This window comes from Phasianus colchicus, chromosome Z (genome assembly GCF_987193195.1).
Source record: "Phasianus colchicus chromosome Z, bPhaCol1.hap1.1, whole genome shotgun sequence".
Classification (NCBI taxonomy): domain Eukaryota; kingdom Metazoa; phylum Chordata; class Aves; order Galliformes; family Phasianidae; genus Phasianus; species Phasianus colchicus.
The window spans coordinates 92,530,842-92,543,784 of NC_143476.1; positions in this window are offsets into that span (position 1 = coordinate 92,530,842).

The following is a 12,943-nucleotide window of genomic DNA, read 5'->3' on the forward strand; positions in this document are numbered from 1 at the left end:
TCCTATTGGTTCTATGGGGTCCTTATGGGGTCCTGTTGGTTCTATGGGGTCCTTTGCGGTCTTTATGGGGTCTTATGGGGCCATATTCATTCTATGGGGTCCTTATGGGGCCCTAGGGGTTCTATGGGGTCATTATGGGGCCCTATTGGTTCTATGGGGTCCTTATGGGGCCCTAGGGGTTCTATGGGGTCCTTATGGGATCCTATTGGTTCTATGGGGTCCTTATGGGGCTGAGGGGTTTTATGGAGTCTTATGGGGCCCTATTGGTTCTAAGGGGTCTTATAGGATTTTATGGGGTCCTATTGGTTCTATGGGGTCCTTATGGGGTCCTGTTGGTTCTATGGGGTCCTTTGCGGTCTTTATGGGGTCTTATGGGGCCATATTCATTCTATGGGGTCCTATGGGGTCCTTATGGGGCCCTATTGGTTCTATGGGGTCATTATGGGGCCCTATTGGTTCTATGGGGTCATTATGGGGTCCTTATGGGGCCCTAGGGGTTCTATGGGGTCATTATGGGGTCCTATTGGTTCTATGGGGTCTTTATGGGGTCTTAAGGGGCCATATTCGTTCTATGGGGTCCTATGGGGTCCTTGTAGTGCTCTAGGGGTTTTATGGGGTCCTTATGGGGTCCTGTTGGTTCTATGGGGTCCTTATGGGGTCCTGTTGGTTCTATGGGGTCCTTATGGGGTCCTGTTGGTTCTATGGGGTCTTTATGGGGCCCTAGGGATTTTATGGGGTCCTTATGGTGCCCTGTTGGTTTTATGGGGTCCTTATGGGGCTCTATGGTTTCTATGGGGTCTTATGGGGTCCTCTGGGGTCTGTGGGTTAATATGTGGCCTTATGGGGTCCTGTGGGGTCCTATGGTGTTTTATGGGGTCCTATGGAGTCTGTGGGGGTAATATGGGGTCTTATGGGGTCATATAGAGCTCTATGGTGTCTTATCGGATCCTATGGGGTTTTATGGGATTCTATGGGGTCCTATGGGGTCTTACGGGGTCCGTCGGTGTCTATGGGGTCTTATGGGGTCCTATGGGTTCTTATGGGGTGTGTGGCTTAATATATGGTCTTATGGGGTCCTGGGGCGTCCTATGGTGTCTTATGGGATCCTATGGTGTCTTATGGGATCTTATGGGGTAATATGGGGTTTTATGGTGTCTGTGGGGTCCCACGGTGTCCATGGTGTCCTATGGGGTCATATGGGATCCTATGGGGTCCCATGGGGTCCCACTGTCTCTATGGGGTCCTATGGGGTCCCACTGTCTCTATGGGGTCCTGTGGGGTTGTATGGGATCCTATGGGGTTTTATGGGATCCTATGGGGTCCTGGGGTGTCCTATGGTGTCTTATGGGATCCTATGGGGTCTTTGGGTTAATATGCAGTCTTACGGGGTTCTATGGGGTCCTATGGAGTCTATGGGGTCCTATATGGTCCTATGGGGTTTTATGATGTCTTATGGGGTCTGTGGGTTAATATGTGGTCTTATGGAGTCCCACGGTTTCTATGGGGTCCTATGGGATCCCAGCGTGTCTATGGGGTCCCACGGTCTCTATGGGGTCCTATGGGGTCTTCTGGGGTCCACTGGGGTCCTATGGGGTCTGTGGGTTAATATGTGGTCTTACGGGATCCCACGGTGTCTATGGGGTCCTGTGGGGTTTTATGGGATCCTATGGGGTTGTATGGGGTCCTATCGGGTCTCATGGGGTCTGTGGGTTAATATGGGGTCTTATGGGGTCCTGGGGTGTCCTATGGTGTCTTGTGGGGTCCTATGGAGTCTGTGATGTAATATGGGGTCCATTGGGGTCCTATGGTGTCTTATGGGATCCTATAGGGTTTTCTGGGATCCTATGGGGTTTGTGGGCTAATATGCGGTCTTATGGGGTCCCATGGTGTCTATGGGGTCCTGGGGTGTCTTATAGGGTCCTGGGGTGTCTTATAGGGTCTTACGGGGTCCTATGGGTCTTTTGGGGTTTTATGGGGTCTGTGGCGTAATATGGGGTCCACTGTAGTCCTTTGGTATCTTATGGGATCCTATGGGGTTTTATGGGATCCTATGGGGTCTTATGGGGTCTGTGGGTTAATATGTGGTCTTACGGGATCCCACGGTGTCTATGGGGTCCTGTGGGGTTTTATGGGATCCTATGGGGTTGTATGGGGACCACTGGGGTCCTATGGGGTCTGTGGGTTAATATGGGGTCTTATGGGGCCCTGGGGTGTCCTATGGTGTCTTGTGGGGTCCTATGGAGTCTGTGATGTAATATGGGGTCCATTGGGGTCCTATGGTGTCTTATGGGATCCTATAGGGTTTTCTGGGATCCTATGGGGTTTGTGGGCTAATATGCGGTCTTACGGGGTCCCATGGTGTCTATGGGGTCCTGGGGTGTCTTATAGGGTCCTGGGGTGTCTTATAGGGTCTTACGGGGTCCTATGGGTCTTTTGGGGTTTTATGGGGTCTGTGGCGTAATATGGGGTCCACTGTAGTCCTTTGGTATCTTATGGGATCCTATGGGGTTTTATGGGATCCTATGGGGTCCTGGGGTGTCCTATGGGGTCCTATACGTTCCTATGGGGTTTTATGGTGTCTGTGGGGTCTTATGGGGTCCTGGGGTGTCCTATGGTGTCTTATGGGATCCTATGGGGTAATCTGGGGTCCTATAGGTTCCTATGGGGTCCCACGGTGTCTATGGGGTCCTGTGGGGTAGTATGGGATCCTATGGGGTTTTATGGGATCCTATGGGGTCCTGGGGTGTCCTATGGTGTCTTATGGGATCCTATGGGGTCGTATGGGGTCTGTGGGTTAATATGCAGTCTTACGGGGTCCCATGGGGTCCTATGGAGTCTATGGGGTAATATGGGGTCCTATGGTGTCTTATGGGATCCCGTGGAGTTTTATGGGATCTTAAGGGGCCTGTGGGGTAATATCGAGCCCTATGGGGTCTTATGGAGCCCTATGGGGTCCTGGGGTGTCCTATGGGGTCATATGGGGTCTGTGGGGTAATATGCGGTCTTACGGGGTCCCGTGGTGTCCTATGGGGTCCCACGGTCTCTATGGGGTCCTGTAGGGTCCCACCATGTCTATGGGGTCCTATGGGGTCTTACGGGGTCCACTGGGGTCCTATGGGGTCTGTGGGTTAATATGTGGTCTTACGGGGTCCCACGGTGTCTATGGGGTCCTGTGGGGTTTTATGGGATCCTATGGGGTTGTATGGGGTCCTATCGGGTCTCATGGGGTCTGTGGGTTAATATGGGGTCTTATGGGGTCCTGGGGTGTCCTATGGTGTCTGTGGGGTAATATGGGGTCCATTGGGGTCCTGTGCTGTCTTATGGGATCCTATGGGGTTTTATGGGATCTTATGGGGTCTGTGGGGTAATATCGTGCCCTATGGGGTCTTATGGGGTCCTGGGGTGTCTTATGGGGTCGTATGGGATCCTATGGGGTCGTATGGGGTCTGTGGGTTAATATGTGGTCTTACGGGGTCCCATGGTTTCTTTGGGGTCCTGTGCCGTTGTATGGGATCCTATGGGGTCATATGGGGTCTTATAGGGTCCCATGGTGTCTATGGGGTTCTTTGGGGTCCTATGGAGTCTGTGGGGTAATATGGGGTCCTATAGGGTCCTATGGGTTCCTATGGGGTTTTATGATGTCTTATGGGGTCTGTGGGTTAATACGTGGTCTTATGGGGTCCCACGGTGTCTATGGGGTCCCATGGGGTCCCACAGTGTCTATGGGGTCCCACTGTCTCTATGGGCTCCTATGGGGTCCCACGGTGTCTATGGGGTCCTGTGGGGTTGTATGGGATCCTATGGGGTCGTATGGGATCCTATGGGGTAATCTGTGGTCCTATAGGTTCCCATGGGGTTTTATGGTGTCTGTGGGGTCTTATGGGGTCCTGGGGTGTCCTATGGTGTCTTATGGGATCCTATGGTGTAATATGGGGTCCTATAGGTTCCTATGGGGTTTTATGGTGTCTATGGGGTCCTGTGGGGTCCCATGGGGTCCCACAGTCTCTATGGGGTCCTATGGGGTCCTGGGGTGTCTTACGGGATCCTATGGGGTCGTATGGGGTTTTATGGTCTCTATGGGGTCCCATGGGGTCCCACGGTCTCTATGGGGTCCTATGGGGTCTTATGGGATCCTATGGGGTAATATGGGGTCCTATAGGTTCCTATGGGGTTTTATGGGGTCTATGGGGTCCCACGGTCTCTATGGGGTCCTATGGGGTCCTGTGGGGTTTTATGGGATCCTATGGGGTCCTGGGGAGTCCTGTGGTGTCTTATGGGATCCTATGGGGTCGTATGGGATCCTATGGGGTAATATGGGGTTTTATGGTGTCTATGGGGTCTTATGGTGTCCTGTGGTGTCTTACGGGATCCTATGGGTTCCTATGGGATCCTATGGGGTAATATGGGGTTTTATGGTGTCTATGGGGTCTTATGGGATCCTATGGGGTAATATGGGGTCCTATAGGTTCCTATGGGGTTTTATGGGGTCTTGGTGCCCCATCCTCACCTCAGCCCACGGAGGAGGAAACGGAGCAGCAGCAGCAGGAAGGATGGGGAGCTGCAGGGAAACGGACAATTAGCGAGGAGAAGTCATTAGCAGAGCCAAGGAGGGGTAATTAAGGGCCGGGGGGGATTAGTAGGGGGCAGGAGGAATTATTAGAGACTAATAACGATTAGATGGAGAGAATTATTAGGGGGGAGAAGGAGGAATAATTATTAGAGGGGGAGAAGGAAGGAATTATTAGAGGGAAATAATGATTAGAGGGAAGGAAGGAATAATTAGAGAGGGAAAGTGAATGAATGGAGGGATGGAGGGGAAAAGAATGGATGGAGGGAGGGAGGGAGGAAAAGCTGAATGAATGACGGGAGGGAGGGAAAGGAAAATGAATGAATGAATGAAGGGAGGGGAAAATGAATGACTGGAGGGAAGAATGAATGAATGAATGAATGGAGGGAGGGAAGAGTGAATGAATGGAGGGGAAAATGAATGAATGAATGGAGGGGAAAATGAATGAATGAATGAATGGAGGGGAAAATGAATGAATGAATGAATGGAGGGGAAAATGAATGAATGAATGAATGGAGGGGAAAATGAATGAATGAATGGAGGGAGGGGAAAATGAAGGAATGAATGGAGGGAGGGAAAATGAAGGAATGAATGGATGGAGGGGAAATGAAGGAATGAATGGAGGGAGGGAGGGAAGAGTGAATGAATGGAGGGGAAAATGAATGAATGAATGGAGGGGAAAATGAATGAATGAATGAATGGAGGGGAAAATGAATGAATGAATGAATGGAGGGGAAAATGAATGAATGAATGGAGGGAGGGGAAAATGAATGAATGAATGGAGGGAGGGAAAAAATAATGAATGAATGAAGGGAGGGGAAAATGAATGAATGGATGAAGGGAGGGGAAAAGGAATGAATGGAGGAATGGAGGGAGGGAGGAGAAAATGAATGAAGGAAGGGAGAGAAAAATGAATGGATGAATGAAGGGAGGGAAAGTGAATGAATGGATGAAGGGAGGGAGGGAGGGAAGAATGAATGAATGGAGGGAGGGAGGGAAAAGTGAATGGATGAAGGGGAAAATGAATGAATGAATGGAGGGAGGGAAAGGAAAATGAATGAATGAATGAAGGGAGGGAGGGGAAAATGAATGAATGGACGGAAGAATGAATGAATGGAGGGGAAAATGAATGAATGAATGGAGGGGAAAATGAATGAATGAATGGAGGGGAAAATGAATGAATGAATGGAGGAGAAAATGAATGAATGAATGGAGGAGAAAATGAATGAAGTGATGGAGGGGAAAATGAATGAATGGATGGAGGGGAAAATGAATGAATGGATGGAGGGGAAAATGAATGAAGTGATGGAGGGAGGGAAGGGAAAATGAATGGAGGAGGAAAAATGAATGAATGAATGGAGGGAGGGGAAAAGGAATGAATAAATGTAGGGAAAAACGAATGAATGGATGGAGGAAGTGGAAAAGGAATCAATGGAGGGAGGGAGGGGAAAATGAACGAACGAATGGAGGGAGGGGAAAAGGAAGGAAGGAAGGGGAAAATGAATGAATGAGTGAATGGATGGAGGAAAAAAGGAATGAATGAAGGGAGGGAAAATGAATGAATAAATGGATGGAGGGGAAAATGGATGAATGGAGGGAAGGAAGAATGAATGAATGGAGGGAGGGAGGGGAAAATGCAGGAATGAATGAGTGAATGGAGGGAGGGGAAAATGAAGGAAGGAAGGAAGGGGAAAATGAAGGAAGGAAGGAAGGGGAAAATGAAGGAAGGAAGGAAGGGGAAAATGAATGAATGGATGAATGGAGGGGGGGAAGAATGAATGAATGAAGGGAGGGAGGGGAAGAATGAATGAATGAAGGGAGGGAAGGGAAAATGAAAGAATGAATGAATGGAGGGAGGGAAAAATGAATGAATGAATGAATGAATGGATGGAGGGAGGGAAAAATGAATGAATGGATGGAGGGAAAATGAAGGAAGAAAGGGAGGGGAAAAAGAATGAATCCATGAGTGGAGGGGAAAAGGAATGAATGAATGGAGGGATTAGGGGACGGAGGCAAGGAAGGAAGGAAAAGGGGATGGAGGGATGAAGGGATGAAGGGATGAAGGGATTAGGGATGGATGAATGGAAGGAGGGATGGAAAAATGGGTGGGGGGAGGGAGGGGAGGAAAAGGGGGGGAGGGAGGGGAGGAAAAGGGGGGGAGGGAGGGGAGGAAAAGGGGGGGAGGGAGGGGGGAAGGATGAAAGAATGGATGGAAAAACGAATGAAGGAAGGGATTAAGGGATGAATGAAGAATGGAAGGATGAACGGATGGAAGGAAGGAAGAACAGAAAGATGGAAGAAAGGAAGGAATGGAAGGACGGGTGAAGAAAGGATGATGGAGGAGCGAAGGAAGGGATGAATGGATGGATGGAGGAATAAATGAAGGAGTAAAAGGATGAATGAAAGGATAAATGAGGAATGAAGGGATGGAGGGGGAGGCGGAGGGAGGGAAGGAGTAAAAGGATGAAAGGAAGGATGAAGAGGGAAGGAGGGAAGGAGGGAGTAAAAGAATGAAAGGAAGAACGAATGAGAAATGAAGGGATGGAGGGGAGAATGAAGAATGAATGGAGGAATGAAGGAAGGGATGGAAGGAGGGAGGGACAGAAGGAAAGGAAGGATGAATGAGGAATGAAGGGATGGAAGGGAGGATGAAGAATGAATGGAGGGACGGAAGGAAAGGAAAGAAGGAGGGAGGGAAGGGAAGGAAGGAGGGAGGGAAGGGAAGGAAGGAGGGAGGGACGGAAGGGAAGGAAGGAAGGAGGGACGGAAGGAAAGGAAGGAAGGAAGGAGGGACGGAAGGAAAGGAAGGAAGGAAGGAGGGACGGAAGGAAAGGAAGGAAGGAAGGAGGGACGGAAGGAAAGGAAGGAAGGAAGGAGGGACGGAAGGGAAGGAAGGAAGGAGGGACGGAAGGGAAGGAAGGAAGGAGGGACGGAAGGGAAGGAAGGAAGGAAGGAGGGACGGAAGGGAAGGAAGGAAGGAAGGAGGGACGGAAGGAAAGGAAGGAAGGAAGGAGGGACGGAAGGGAAGGAAGGAAGGAAGGAGGGACGGAAGGAAAGGAAGGAAGGAAGGAGGGACGGAAGGAAAGGAAGGAAGGAAGGAGGGACGGAAGGAAAGGAAGGAAGGAAGGAGGGACGGAAGGAAAGGAAGGAAGGAAGGAGGGACGGAAGGAAAGGAAGGAAGGAAGGAGGGACGGAAGGGAAGGAAGGAAGGAAGGAGGGACGGAAGGAAAGGAAGGAAGGAAGGAGGGACGGAAGGAAAGGAAGGAAGGAAGGAGGGAAGGAAAGGAAGGAAGGAAGGAGGGAAGGAAAGGAAGGAAGGAAGGAGGGACGGAAGGAAAGGAAGGAAGGAAGGAGGGACGGAAGGAAAGGAAGGAAGGAAGGAGGGACGGAAGGAAAGGAAGGAAGGAAGGAGGGACGGAAGGAAAGGAAGGAAGGAAGGAGGGACGGAAGGAAAGGAAGGAAGGAAGGAGGGACGGAAGGGAAGGAAGGAAGGAAGGAGGGACGGAAGGAAAGGAAGGAAGGAAGGAGGGACGGAAGGAAAGGAAGGAAGGAAGGAGGGAAGGAAAGGAAGGAAGGAAGGAGGGAAGGAAAGGAAGGAAGGAAGGAGGGACGGAAGGAAAGGAAGGAAGGAAGGAGGGACGGAAGGAAGGAAGGAAGGAGGGACGGAAGGGAAGGAAGGAAGGAAGGAGGGACGGAAGGGAAGGAAGGAAGGAAGGAGGGACGGAAGGGAAGGAAGGAAGGAAGGAGGGACGGAAGGGAAGGAAGGAAGGAAGGAGGGACGGAAGGGAAGGAAGGAAGGAAGGAGGGACGGAAGGGAAGGAAGGAAGGAAGGAGGGACGGAAGGGAAGGAAGGAAGGAAGGAGGGACGGAAGGGAAGGAAGGAAGGAAGGAGGGACGGAAGGGAAGGAAGGAAGGAGGGACGGAAGGGAAGGAAGGAGGGAGGGACGGAAGGGAAGGAAGGAAGGAGGGACGGAAGGGAAGGAAGGAAGGAGGGACGGAAGGGAAGGAAGGAAGGAGGGACGGAAGGAAAGGAAGGAAGGAGGGACGGAAGGAAAGGAAGGAAGGAGGGACGGAAGGAAAGGAAGGAAGGAGGGACGGAAGGAAAGGAAGGAAGGAGGGACGGAAGGAAAGGAAGGAAGGAGGGACGGAAGGAAAGGAAGGAAGGAGGGACGGAAGGAAAGGAAGGAAGGAGGGACGGAAGGAAAGGAAGGAAGGAGGGACGGAAGGAAAGGAAGGAAGGAGGGGTGGAAGGAAAGGAAGGAAGGAGGGGTGGAAGGAAAGGAAGGAAGGAATGAGGAATGAAGGGATGGAAGGGAGGGCGAAGAATGGAGGGGAGAAGGGGAGGACAGAGGGAGAGAAGGAGTAAAAGGATGAAAGGAAGAATGAATGAGGAATGAAGAGATGGAGAAGAGGATGAAGAATGAATGGAGAAATGAGGGAAAGGATGGAAGGAGGGAGGAATAGAAGGAAAGGAAGGATGAATGAGGAATGAAGGGATGGAGGAAAGGTCGAAGAATGAATGGAGGAATGAGGGAAGGAGGGAGGAATGAGGAGGGAAGGAGGGAGGAATGAGGAGGGAAGGAGGGAGGAATGATGAGGGAAGGAGGGAGGAATGATGAGGGAAGGAGGGAGGAATGATGAGGGAAGGAGGGAGGAATGATGAGGGAAGGAGGGAGGAATGATGAGGGAAGGAGGGAGGAATGATGAGGGAAGGAGGGAGGAATGATGATGAGGGAAGGAGGGAGGAATGATGATGAGGGAAGGAGGGAGGAATGATGAGGGAAGGAGGGAGGAATGATGAGGGAAGGAGGGAGGAATGATGAGGGAAGGAGGGAGGAATGATGAGGGAAGGAGGGAGGAATGATGAGGGAAGGAGGGAGGAATGAGGGAAGGAGGAATGGACAGGAAGAAAGAAGGAAGAAAAGAAGGAAAGAAAGCATATAACCAAAGAATTTAAGATAGTGTATAACGAAGGAAAACTGTGTAAAGGAACATTGTAAAATCAACAAACATTAAAATGTTATAATAATGAAATAAATGAGAGGCAAAGCGAGACAGAGGGAACAGAGAGGACGCTTGCCCACATCCTGGGCTCACTCACGAAGCTCCAGCAGAGCAGAAGTTCAGAATAGCAAACCTTCCCTGCTGGTGGTCAGCCCTTAAATGGGGGTAGGGAGCAGCCAGGCTGCACCCCTTCCTGCAGCTGAATCGCCTTCACCTGTGCTGAGCAATCAGAGGTTCGGGCTGTGAGCCAGCAGTTCCCACATAAAAGGGAAGGAAGGAGGGAGGGGAGGTTAGAAAGAAATGCAGGGAGGTGGAGGGAGAGAGGGAAAGAAGGGGGCAGAAAGAGGAGAAGGGAAGGATGGGAGGAAAGGATGGGAATAAAAGTGGAGGGAGAGGGAAGGAAGTGGGGAGAATGAGAGAGGAAAAGGAGAAGGGAAAGGATTCCCTTTTTTCCCCCCTTTGGCAGTTTCCCCTTTTTCCCCCCCTGGCAGTTCCCCTTTTCCCCTTTTTTCCCTTGGCACTTCCTTTTCCCCCGCTCTCCTCCTTCCTTTTCCCCCGTCCCCCTCGTTCCTTTTCCCCCGTCCCCCTCGTTCCTTTGTTCCCGTTGTCAATTCCTTTGTTCCCTCGTGCTCCTCCTTCCCTTTTTCCATCTTCCTTTTTTCCCTGTCCTCCTTGTGCTGCCCCTTTTTCCCATTGTGAGTTCCCTTTCTCCCTTGTTGCCCTGCTTCCTTTTCTCCCATTGTCAATTCCTCTTTTCCTTTGTTCTCCTCCTTTCCCCCTGCTTTCGCCCCGTTCTCCTCCCTTCCTTTTCCCTTCTCATTGTCAATTCCATCTCTCCTCCTTTTCCCTCATTCCCCCCCGTGCTTTTCCCTCCAAGGGTCTCTGGTGTGGGGCTGGAGGACTCACTTGTGGGGCTGGAGAACCTGAGTGTGGAGTTGGAGGACGCACTTATGGGGCTGGAAAGCTTGGGGGTGGCTCTCAAGAACCTCGGTGTGGGGCTGGAGGACTGGGATGTGGGGCTGCAGGACGTGGGGGTGGCCCTGGAGGACCTCACTTGTGGGGCTGGAGGACTCAGTTGTAGGGCTGGAGGACCTGGGTGTGGGGCTGGAGGACTCGCTTGTGGGGATGGCAGGCTGGGCTGTGGGGTGTGAGGACTCACTTGTGGGGCTGGAGGAGTTACTTATGGGGCTGAAGGACTCGGATGTGGGGCTGGAGGACCTCAGATGGGGCTGTGGGAGTCACTTATGGGGCTGGGCAGTTTCCCCCTTTTCCCCCCGGCAGTTTCCCCCTTTTCCCCCCGGCAGTTTCCCCCTTTTCCCCCCGGCAGTTTCCCCCTTTTCCCCCCGGCAGTTTCCCCCTTTTCCCCCCGGCAGTTTCCCCCTTTTCCCCCCGGCAGTTTCCCCCTTTTCCCCTTTTCCCCCCGGCAGTTTCCCCTTTTCCCCCTCTTCCCCCCGGCAGTTTCCCCCTCTTCCCCCCGGCAGTTTCCCCCTCTTCCCCCCGGCAGTTTCCCCCTCTTCCCCCCGGCAGTTTCCCCCTCTTCCCCCCGGCAGTTTCCCCCTCTTCCCCCCGGCAGTTTCCCCCTCTTCCCCCCGGCAGTTTCCCCCTCTTCCCCCCGGCAGTTTCCCCCTCTTCCCCCCGGCAGTTTCCCCCTCTTCCCCCCGGCAGTTTCCCCCTCTTCCCCCCGGCAGTTTCCCCCTCTTCCCCCCGGCAGTTTCCCCCTCTTCCCCCCGGCAGTTTCCCCCTCTTCCCCCCGGCAGTTTCCCCCTCTTCCCCTTTTTTCCCTTGGCACTTCCTTGTTCCCCCGTCCTCCTCGTTCCCTTGTTCCCCCGTCCTCCTCGTTCCCTTGTTCCCCCGTCCTCCTCGTTCCCTTGTTCCCCCGTCCTCCTCGTTCCCTTGTTCCCCCGTCCTCCTCGTTCCCTTGTTCCCCCGTCCTCCTCGTTCCCTTGTTCCCCCGTCCTCCTCGTTCCCTTGTTCCATCTCAGTGGATTCCTTTTTTCCCTCCCTGCTTTTGCCCCGTGCTCCCCCCTTCCTTTTCCCTTCTCATTGTCAATTCCATCTCTCCTCCTTTTCCCTCATTCCCCCCCGTGCTTTTCCCTCCGAGGGTCTCTGGTGTGGGGCTGGAGGACTCACTTGTGGGGCTGGAGAACCTGAGTGTGGAGTTGGAGGACGCACTTACGGGGCTGGAAAGCTTGGGGGTGGCTCTCAAGAACCTCGGTGTGGGGCTGGAGGACTGGGATGTGGGGCTGCAGGACGTGGGGGTGGCCCTGGAGGACCTCACTTGTGGGGCTGGAGGACTCAGTTGTAGGGCTGGAGGACCTGGGTGTGGGGCTGGAGGACTCGCTTGTGGGGATGGCAGGCTGGGCTGTGGGGTGTGAGGACTCACTTGTGGGGCTGGAGGAGTTACTTACGGGGCTGAAGGACTCGGATGTGGGGCTGGAGGTCTGAGATGTGGGGCTGGAGGACCTCAGATGGGGCTGTGGGAGTCACTTATGGGGCTGGGCAGTTTCCCCCTTTTCCCCCCGGCAGTTTCCCCTTTTCCCCCTTTTCCCCCCGGCAGTTGTTTCCCCCTTTTCCCCCCGGCAGTTGTTTCCCCTTTTCCCCCCGGCAGTTGTTTCCCCTTTTCCCCCCGGCAGTTGTTTCCCCCTTTTCCCCCCGGCAGTTGTTTCCCCTTTTCCCCCCGGCAGTTGTTTCCCCCTTTTCCCCCCGGCAGTTGTTTCCCCTTTTCCCCCCGGCAGTTGTTTCCCCTTTTCCCCCCGGCAGTTGTTTCCCCCTTTTCCCCCCGGCAGTTTCCCCCTTTTCCCCCCGGCAGTTTCCCCCTTTTCCCCCCGGCAGTTTCCCCCCTCTTCCCCCTGGCAGTTTCCCCCCTTTTCCCCCCTTTTCCCCGGCAGTTTCCCCTTTTTCCCCCGGCAGGTCCCCCTCTTCCCCCTCTTCCCCCAGCATTTCCCTTTCCCCCGTTCTCCTCCTTCCTTTTCCTCCTTGACAATTCCTTCCTTTTTGCTCCTTCTGAATTCCTTTTCCCTCCTTCTCCTCCTTTTTCCCTCCAACCGTCACTGGTGTGGGGCTGGAGGACTGGGATGTGGGGCTGGGAAACTCACGTATGGGGCTGGAGGACTGGGATGTGGGGCTGTGGGACTTGGGGGTGGCCGTGGAGGACTCACTTGTGGGGCTGGAGGGCCTCGGATGTGGGGCTGAAGGACTTGGGAGGTGGAGCTGGAGGGCTCAATATTGGGGCGGGAGGACCTGGGATGTGGGGCGGGAGGACCTGGGATGTGGGGCGGGAGGACGTGGGATGTGGGGCGGGAGGGCTCACTTGTGCGGCCGCAAGACTCATTTATTTGGCTGGCGGACTCGCTTGTGGGGCTGGAGGACCTT